The sequence below is a fragment of the Bactrocera latifrons genome, unplaced genomic scaffold (assembly GCF_001853355.1).
Source record: "Bactrocera latifrons isolate USDA-ARS-PBARC rearing strain unplaced genomic scaffold, ASM185335v1 scaffold_37, whole genome shotgun sequence".
NCBI lineage: Eukaryota > Metazoa > Arthropoda > Insecta > Diptera > Tephritidae > Bactrocera > Bactrocera latifrons.
In genome coordinates this window covers 323,039-332,694 of record NW_017537012.1, presented here as the reverse complement: position 1 = coordinate 332,694, position 9,656 = coordinate 323,039, and the positions used below count along the sequence as shown (strand labels likewise).

Sequence of the window (9,656 nt, the reverse complement as noted above, 5' to 3'; positions counted from 1 at the left end):
ATGTAAATGCATAGCGGTATACATACAGTTATATATATACAAATATTTTTATCTGTTTTGTGAGCTGCAAATGGGGATTGGCGGGATTTTATAGACAAACTGGCTATTAAGAGCCGGTAGCTCCAAAATGCTGCATATCAGTGTTGCCACTTGTGTGTCTGCGTGTGTGTGCTATTAGAAGTTGATCGGCGAAGATGGCCAGCCAGACAGGTTATTGTACGGTAGAGATTTTATTTTGATGGATGCATTTTAGAAGCGCGTCAAGGATTAGTTGATTGTTAATTGATTGATTTGTTTGCTCYCAGAGCTCTCAAATGTCTCGCATAAAGCTACAGCTTTTGAAATTAATAATTACTCGTTGTTTAGTTGCGTTATCTTAGGTTTTCAGGTCCTTCTCCACCTTGTCTTTYCAACGGAGTGGAGATCTTCCCTTTTCTTTTGCTGCGTCGAATATACTCAGATCTGGAGTGTTTTTCTTCTATTCCGAAATTTTTCTTCCGCGCCGAATTTTTTCTCCTTCAACTACATTCTTGCTACGAGGGTGTTGTTAATAGAGAGAAGCCGTTGGCCGTTCTCTGTAAAGAGCTTTTCGTCAATCTGAGTTTGGGCTACCAGCCCACTTTAGCGTTTTTCAGACAAAATGGCTGCTATTATAAAGGCGACAGACATATTGATATGAAATGCAGCCTCCTTTAGAAAGATGAATATTTTATCCAACATCAAAGCGATAATAATAGCACTGGCTAAGTGTATGCTTAAAGCTAGTCAAGGAGTAATTGTCTTCACTAGAAATTGTATCAAGCTATTTGATCGTCAGACCCGTTTGTGTGGCAGGTCATAGCGGAACAGCTGGTAATTGAAAAGTTAATGAGCTATTCAGAGATGGTACCCTTATCCTGCTCACATCAGTATGTGTTGGATCTCCAATGTGTGACAGCACAATTTTTAAGGCTTAGAGTAGAACGCATGAGATCTACTGAACTACTAACCCTTAGCGGTTCTTACTGGACAATAGTTAAAAGACATTCAAGAGATGCGGCTCAACTTTTTATTGGACACTAGTTGTCATAGTTCTGTGATGGAGGGTGATACAGGGAAACATTTTTTTCTTTGTTCAGCCTTCACAAAACAGACTGAAACAATTCGGGAGACTTACCTTCGATGAACCAGAAGCCATAGACGAAATTGTTATTAGCCGACTCAACAAATTTACGAGGATTTGTATTTGTTTGCGGGTATGTTATGTTTTATAGGAGTTTTAGGTACTACAACAGACCGGCGTTCTCAGTTGTTTCATTGAGGCTCATGCTGGGATCAATCTCATTACCTAAACTATCAGAATCTGTACAGAAATKCTTTCAAATTTCTCAAAGGTAGTCCCTTTATCAATGAGAGACCAAGAGGTTCATAAATACAYCTCTCTGTTCTCTACTAGTAAGTCAATTTCGCGTGTGTTAGTGGAGTTATTTTGAACGTCAAAACCATYCCATATATCTTAATGCTCTTATGCCTAGTACCAATCTAAAAAATTATACATTAAGTAAATTAAACATTGCATTAAGAGATGGTATAAATAGTTTGAAAGGCATCATCCGTCTCCAATGGATTATTCCACCACATAAGCGATGATATATATATATATTTTTAAGAAGTGTGGAAAATAAATTGTTTATTGCTTATTCTCATTTCTGTATTTTGTTCCACACCATTTGTGCCGACGCCATAAATGCGCGCTTTTGTGTTTTCAATTAAACACATTCGTCTATTGTTGTTATGTGCTGAGGCGCTTGCCGGCCGGCTGGGTTGGTCAGACAAATGAGTGTGTGCGGCGTATGATGCACGCCTGGGTGAGATGTGCCAATAACTTGGCATTGTCGAACGTATATACCATATTATACTCATGCAGCAGGGTGTGCGGCTGGTGTTTAACAATATTATAAGTCCCATATTGTCTAGTGGTTAGGATATCCGGCTCTCACCCGGAAGGCCCGGGTTCGATTCCCGGTATGGGARGGATATAAYTTTTGCTGAACAATTTTTTATTCATTGAGAGACATTTTAAAGCAATTTTTATCATTTTGTGGTCGGTTTTACTTTTTGATGTGATTTTATATGAAAAAAGTTAAAATATCGAACAAAATAGTATTTTAGACCATTGCATCATTGTTATAGAAAATAACCTGTACCAAATTTCGTATAATATATCTTTTCAAATGAAAGACTTTCCTATACAAGCACTTTACTTAGAAAGTTCGRTTTGTATGGCCGCTATATGCTGAGTAGGCTGATCTAAACAATTTCTTCGCGGACCATTGCCTTTAGGATTAACCCACGTCAAATCTCTTGAAGATATCTCGTGAACTGAAAAAGTTTTCCATACAAGCACTTTACTCCGATCGTTCAGTTTGTTTGGCAGCTTTATGCTAATATCTCGAAAATTGAGGTACTAGTTGGTGTGTTGTTTCCTGCTAGGTTTTTTAAACTCCCCCCTGTTCAAGGTATAATTATTATCAGAGAAGATTTCCAATGCAAATACCAGTCATAAGCCTTCACCCACATTCCACAAATCGTTTGACTCACGTATGATTGCTTACAGCTTACAAAAGTCCCATCTGCGGCACAATACTACTCAGCGTACTGTCCATTACTGACGGACTGCCAGTAGCTGTTAAGCAAGTACTTACACTGCGTACGTCCAAGTAAATCTAGGGATGTTTGTTTGGTGTGCCTTGGTAATGGACTTGACGGTGCACTGTATATTTGCTCGTTGAAAGCACGCTGAAATTCAATTGCAACCGAATATGCAATTATAATCGTATTTATGGCACAACGGCAGCGCGGCAAGTGCGCTGGCTGCCTCCAGTACGGTGCGCGTATGAGTGCAGTCGCACTTAAACCACAATGATTGGCATTTTTAATGTTCGCTTTATTTTTACCGTTAAAATTTTAATGAATTTTCGTGAAACTCATAAAAAATATGTTGTTGCATGGGCATTGCTGCCGGTCTATCGTTGAATTTAGGGGTGCACAGGTAAAACTCCGTACGCAGTGGCTTTTAAAATACGCCTCGGTGCTGCGKATGTGTGTGCGTGTGTGTGAATGAGTAAATGCGTGGTTTAATAACGGCATGGAGAAGTCGCACTTTCGTGCATTTGCGGTTTTTCGAATTTCGATTATTTTAATTTGAAATGCAATTTCCGTTGCGGCAAAGTAAAAGCATATCTTTTGTTGTAATGGAAATGCAGATTTTGTGTAAATAAAATATAAGCTTGCTTGCSTAAAATGAGTTGGACATGTATTGAGAAATCTGATACGGTATTAAAAGTACTAGTTTTAGAAAAATCCGATTTCTTCTTTATTGGCGTAGGCACMACTTTTGCTGTTATAGCCGAACTTACAGCAGAGCACAGATTGTTGTTGAAAAATCCATTTTGGATGTTTTGTTACGTGGCGGGACCCAAACCCGGTGCACAACCCTGGAGATGGATGATTCACTTTCTCACTTTAGCTCRCCTATGACTCTAAAACTGATTTGAAGGTAGCAATTTTTAAGATGACGTTGAAAAATTTTGTTTTATTGGTTGTATGGAAGATATGTGATATAGTTGTCCCATCTGGCCTATGCACCTATGCATTAMATTTCATTTTAATATCTCAAAAACTAACAAAATTTAGAATCCTTAAAAAAATTTACTTTCAAAATCGTGTCTCAAAATCAGTTTTCGATTTTTCGTACTGTTAATGTGTAAGGTTTTGCAATATAATTTCAAAAGTCCCATATTGTCTAGTGGTTAGGATATCCGGCTCTCACCCGGAAGGCCCGGGTTCGATTCCCGGTATGGGAAGGACAATTTTTTAAATCGGTCGTATGCTCATCTATATAATATAATTCTTGTTACTCGGTTCTTGAATGGATATATTGATACTACGTAAAAGTTTCCTTCTAAAAGTCCTAATGAAAATTTAAAAACATAACAGAGCATATAGCATATAAGTTTCTTCCAGCGTTTCCTGATTTTGAGAATTTTCCGAAAACAATTTTGAAGYAAAATAGAATGTCTTTATTAAAACTTTTTAATTAGTATATTTTTTACAAATTTTTCTAAAATCTTTTATTTTTAATAAAAAAAAAACTCATTGAAGTAGCGGATGTCGACAATTAGCAGTTTTAAAGCCAAAATCCCATATTGTCTAGTGGCTGTCTCTTATACACATCTAGATGTGTATAAGAGACAGGTTAATGTGTGACAATTAGCAGTTTTAAAGCCAAAATCCCATATTGTCTAGTGGTTAGGATATCCGGCTCTCACCCGGAAGGCCCGGGTTCGATTCCCGGTATGGGAAAAATATGTCTTTTAAAGAAATTCTGTATCGTTTCGGGTGTCTGCTCAGTTTGGCTGTAATCAAAAGATGCTTAATTTAAAGTTGTATCATTGGCTAATGAAAAAATGCATACGCTGGAGCTCTAATGAAGTCRTTGTGAAGCCGACAAAAGAATTCTTGCAGCCGTTCAAAATGCAATCAAAGCCAACCAATGAAGAATGTTCTGTCAATACAAAAGCAACTACAGCAGCAACAATAATTTTTAATTGAATATTTTATTAAATTATAACAAAAGGAGTCGCAATGAAATTAAAATAAGCTGAAAGGGATCAAACAAAAAATTAAACAAAAAACGTAAAACACGAAATGTACAAACAGAYAGCGAATTGCTGGAACACAAAGCCACCGGACACAACTGACGCATGCTGAAAAGGCCGGAAAAGCGTGATGTTCATATATACATCTATATAATATAAGCAGCAGCGGAGTAAAGGTGGGGAGGCTAGYGAGTGGTGAGCTTTATGATGCTGTGTATGACGCCCAGTGCAGACGCTAGGTGGCCAACGGCCAGCAGCCAGCAGCCAGCATCAACAGCGAATATTGCGGTTGCAGCGCGCATGACCGTTGCCGACCACGAAAATGACCCAAACCAGCAACGCGCAACGGCAACTGGGCGAAATTTTTTACTATACTATATGCTTTACATATTTTATTTTATGCGCTGCATGTCGCTGTGGTTCAGTGGCACAAAAAAGAAATGCGGAAATTTAAAGCAAACGCGCATTGGTTTCTGTGTATGTGTGTGTGAACATAAAAAATTTGTGTAAAATTAAAAATAAAATTTAACATGACAACCAACAAACAATAGCAAGCGCATTAAAATTGGGTGGGTGGCATTTTTTCGCTCGCAAAATGAAATGCAAAGCGAAGGCATTTGTGTTGTTGCGTGTATTAACCCTTGTAAGTTCAACGTGTACAGAATATATTTGAGTTTTTATTGTTATATGAATTTCATAGTATTTAGTTATATTTTGTATTATGTTCCAAAAAAAAAATTTAAACTTGTTATTGTTCAGATCGGACTACTATATCATATAGTTGTCATACAAACATGACGAACAAAATCTAAGTCTTGTATGAAAAGCTTTTTTATTTGACGAGATATCTTGACCGAATTTTGCACAGCTTATTTTCCAAAGCAAGTCCATAATCTGCGCAGAAATTGTTCGGATCAGGCTACTCTAGCATATATGTATGTAGCTGCCATACAAACTCACCGATCCAAATTAAGTTTTTATATGGAAAGCTATTTAATCTGCAGAGATATCTTCATGAAACTCCCCGTGGATTATTGTCTAAAGGCACGGTATATTTTGCGAAGAAWTTGTTCACAGCGAACCACTCTAGCATAAGCATATGTAGCTGCCATACAAATGGATCGTTCAAAGTCTAAACTTTGGATGGTATACTTTTTTATTTGTGAAACTTATTATGGTTTTCCTGAAATGAAAGCTTTTCTTGTTTTAATTATCGTTACTCACCAGCGTAGTTTCGATATCCAATTCTTTGGTTTTCTACGCATCATTTGGTTCACAACTAGTTTGCTGGCATAGCAAGGGTTAAACGCATGTATAACCGTACAGTTATGCCTACCATRTATGCACAAATTTAAATATTTATATGTATATGCGACAGCGCCAGCAATTCGRGCTTTTCGACATCCTGCACTTGTAATAAAATACAACAAAAACAGGCACAGCCGCGTCGCAACTGCCGATGTTGTCAATTCGTGCAATCCTTACTTAAAAAAATGCGTATATCCACGCAGTTGGCGCACASACATGCTTAATGGTATATTGCAATTGCATATATATATAAATATATTATTGTATATACAAATATAAAAGCATTAATAGCCTCCATGCCGTATGACACTAGAGTTTAAATTAAAACTTTTGGCCGTTTTGTTGCAGTAACCTGTGTGTCGCCGGACAAATGCAGTTTTTAAGGATTTATTTGATCTATTTTATGTATCACATATGTATATACATACATATAAAATATTGCGTATAAAGCGCTGCTCTACATATGTAATTCATGCACTTTTTCAGCTATTATATGCGTAAGGCTCTCTCGCTCACACTCTTACACATACACATGAACGCATATACTTACAATTTTCGCACCTATGGCATGTGCATGATTAATATATATACATACAATGGCATAATATAAAATATGCTGCAATTTTCAATGTTTTTTTGGSTTAATTTAAAACAGCGATATGTATATTCGGCTACGAAAAAATGTTCAAAATAAAAATTACGATCGAGTGATTTTTTKAAATACATTTTCATTTAACATGCATTTTACATATGTACATAGCATGTACATATACTACATGTAATATAGAAAAACAAAAATCTCTTGCCAAATAAAATTAAAACTCTATGACAATGCGTGTACTTTCATGTAGCTTTCAGGCTTGACCGAGTATACATTTATRTGGGGATGAAAGGGGTAAATGTAAAAAAATATGCGTTGGTTGTTAAATTTAAGAGTTGGCGAAAAAKACGGTAGTTAACTGTTTATTGTATATATATATACATATATCTATATACTTATATTTAATATATTTATGTACATACTATGTGCCCTGTCCTTATTTACGTGTGAAAATACTTATATGCGTGGTTTACGACAATTTTTACCCTAGTCCTTGGTTTAACCATTGTACGTGGACTCAATTTGTTGAGCAAAACATATCCAGAAATGTGCACTGGAATGACGTCTGAAACATATTATATTCTACTCAGGTTCTGAATACCTTCTCTCATTTGAGAGAGGCTGTTTTCTTTCTTACGTGGCGGRTTTCAAATCCAGCGTACAACCCTAGGAAGACCCAACCCAAACGCATATGTTTTGGCCACCCAGAGAATACTTGTCCTAAGACCGGAAGTTGTGGGCTTGAGCCATATTTCGTACCGGCAAATTTTCTCTTTAATTATATTCTATGATCTTGAGAGATCTACCAATTATGGCTCTTACTTGGCCGAATATCAATTCTAATTAATTTCGGTYATGCACAACTGACTTTCCTGGATCACTAGTTCCATAGTTTTTATGACTCAGAATTTCACTACGAGATAYCGAGGTAACCGACGAAGGCTTGAAAAAACGTCCGTATTAATTTTAAACAGAAAGTTTCTCTCTAGTTACATGTATTTCGTATAAGAGATCTACAAATGGTAGTCCTAATTTTCTTCTTTCTTGGAGTTGGTCTTTTAGACAGCTGTTACTACCTTTACACTTAGCTTGGTTTGGCATTTCACAAAGGATCGACTTACTACGGAACAACATTTGCACAATAATGACTCGGTTATATATGGTCTTTCGAGTCACCATGAGGCGGTTGTTTCATATTTCTTCMAAAATGAAGCCGGCCATAATGTAACAGTTAAAATGTAATGTTGTGGAGCCATGATTAATGAATTTATGGTACCCGGACTTTCTGATATTATAGGATGTTGATTTGGGCGACCTTTTATTCGGTTTAGTTGAAGTCGCTTGGCTACGCAGATTAATCCGAGATTATTAACTCCTAAGAAGAGTATATTCGCCGAGTTATTGCTGACATACGGCCCCAATTGCAAAAGTGGTCGAAAATTACATTCTCAGGACATATTGTTAGGATCGAACTACTGTAGCRTATAGCTGCCATACAAACTCAGCGATCCAAAAGTTGTTTTTGTGTGAAAACCGATTTCGGTATAATTTCCGAAGAAATTTTTCAGATCAGAGTTTCTCCCTCTCAAGCATTTAGCACAGTCTAATCATTTACTATATACCTCGTAAGTTGAAATCAGAAATAAGAGTGTCGGTGGGATAGTTCGATATTAGGATTGCGGTTTGAGACTTGGATATTAACATTTAGGTTTGAGGCTAAACTAAATATTATATTACGAGAGCAGAATAGAGCTGTAGATAAACTATTTGGTAGTTGGTGAATCGAAGACGACTAAAGTAGTATGTGTTGTTTATAGCAATAAGTTTAATATGCTTTATATGCTTACTTAGTATTTGAGTTTAGTGAAAAATAAATTTAAAAAATATATTTTTATTTAAAATTTTTTCCTTTTCAAAGTTTATTTTTTTTTATTTTTTCATAAAAAAATTTAAAAATACGAAGTTATAAACCTCTAAGCGCAGTATTGGTTTAAAAAGAAGCAATATAGCTGTTAATATATATACAAATGTAGGAGGGCGCACATTATATATAAAATTTAGCTACTATATACGCTGAAATGTATCCGAATTTATTAATGCCTCCTTATTATTCTCAATACCGTTTTTTTAGCATATTGTTGCGTTCGTTGCATTTTGTTTTGTTTTGAAATTTATGTAATACCTTGGCCGGCCAAATTTTCATATTTACATTTTTTGCGCTCATTTGACTCTTCAATAGCCGTTACGTTATGTACAAGCCCATTATCAGTGATTGCATATAACTCACGAATATATAAAAGCATATAAGTAAATATTTATGTGCTGTAYGTGTGTTTGCATGTATCGAACTCGCATATATGAGTTGGTTAATTGAATATARCTTCCTGTCGCAACAATCTGCTGCTGCATACAATTTGAGTGCGTTTCTGGTTTGGGTACTAATTAAAAATCGCTTTGTTGTTAATAATTTCATTTGGCAACTTCGCTCAAATATTATATTAATGAAATTATGCGGATAATTCTTTATCCGAAAGCAAACTAGTCATTAAATATTAATAAGGCAATATGCTGGAAAAAATTGAATTGAAGTAAGTTTTTTGTGTAGACTGTACTTTTGAAATATGTTAGTGTTTAGTGATATTGTAAAAAAGTATGTTTAAAAAGTAATTATATTGTTTAAAAAATATTTTTTCTTATACTAAATCAACTTGTTTTATTATGTGGTCTCTACTTTAAGGCAAATTTCGTTGAGCGGGGGGGTTTATCGGGATTTTAGTAAAAAAAAAAAGAAATTGAATATAAAATTTTTCATGAAGTCTAGGTAATAACCGCAATGTTATTTTTAAATACACCCTAAAACAAAGTTACAAATAATACAAATACAAAAGCTTCTATCCAAGAACTTGATTTTTGGACAGTTTATATGGCAGCTACATATATGCTATAGTAGTCCTTCAGCTTTTGAGTTYTCGACCTTAAGTCTTGCCTGCGTTCTTTTCTTCTTAAAAATCTACACATTTGTCGAAATCGCCGTTGTAGGACCACTATAGCATACRGTTGCCATACAAATTCTTCTTCTTTTAATTCGCTGAAATATGTCAATGTCG

The 9,656-nt window shown here is 35.6% G+C and overlaps 3 non-coding genes across 3 annotated transcripts; all 3 read left to right on the top strand.

The window, feature by feature from the left end:
* The first annotated feature begins 1,941 nt into the window (after window positions 1–1,941).
* Window positions 1,942–2,013, top strand: Trnae-cuc. The gene has a single exon. It is a non-coding gene; the product is annotated as a tRNA-Glu (tRNA).
* Window positions 2,014–3,773: 1,760 nt separating this feature from the next.
* On the top strand, window positions 3,774–3,845 carry Trnae-cuc. The gene has a single exon. It is a non-coding gene; the product is annotated as a tRNA-Glu (tRNA).
* A 427-nt stretch (window positions 3,846–4,272) lies between these two features.
* Window positions 4,273–4,344, top strand: Trnae-cuc. The gene has a single exon. It is a non-coding gene; the product is annotated as a tRNA-Glu (tRNA).
* The last annotated feature ends 5,312 nt before the right edge of the window (window positions 4,345–9,656 follow it).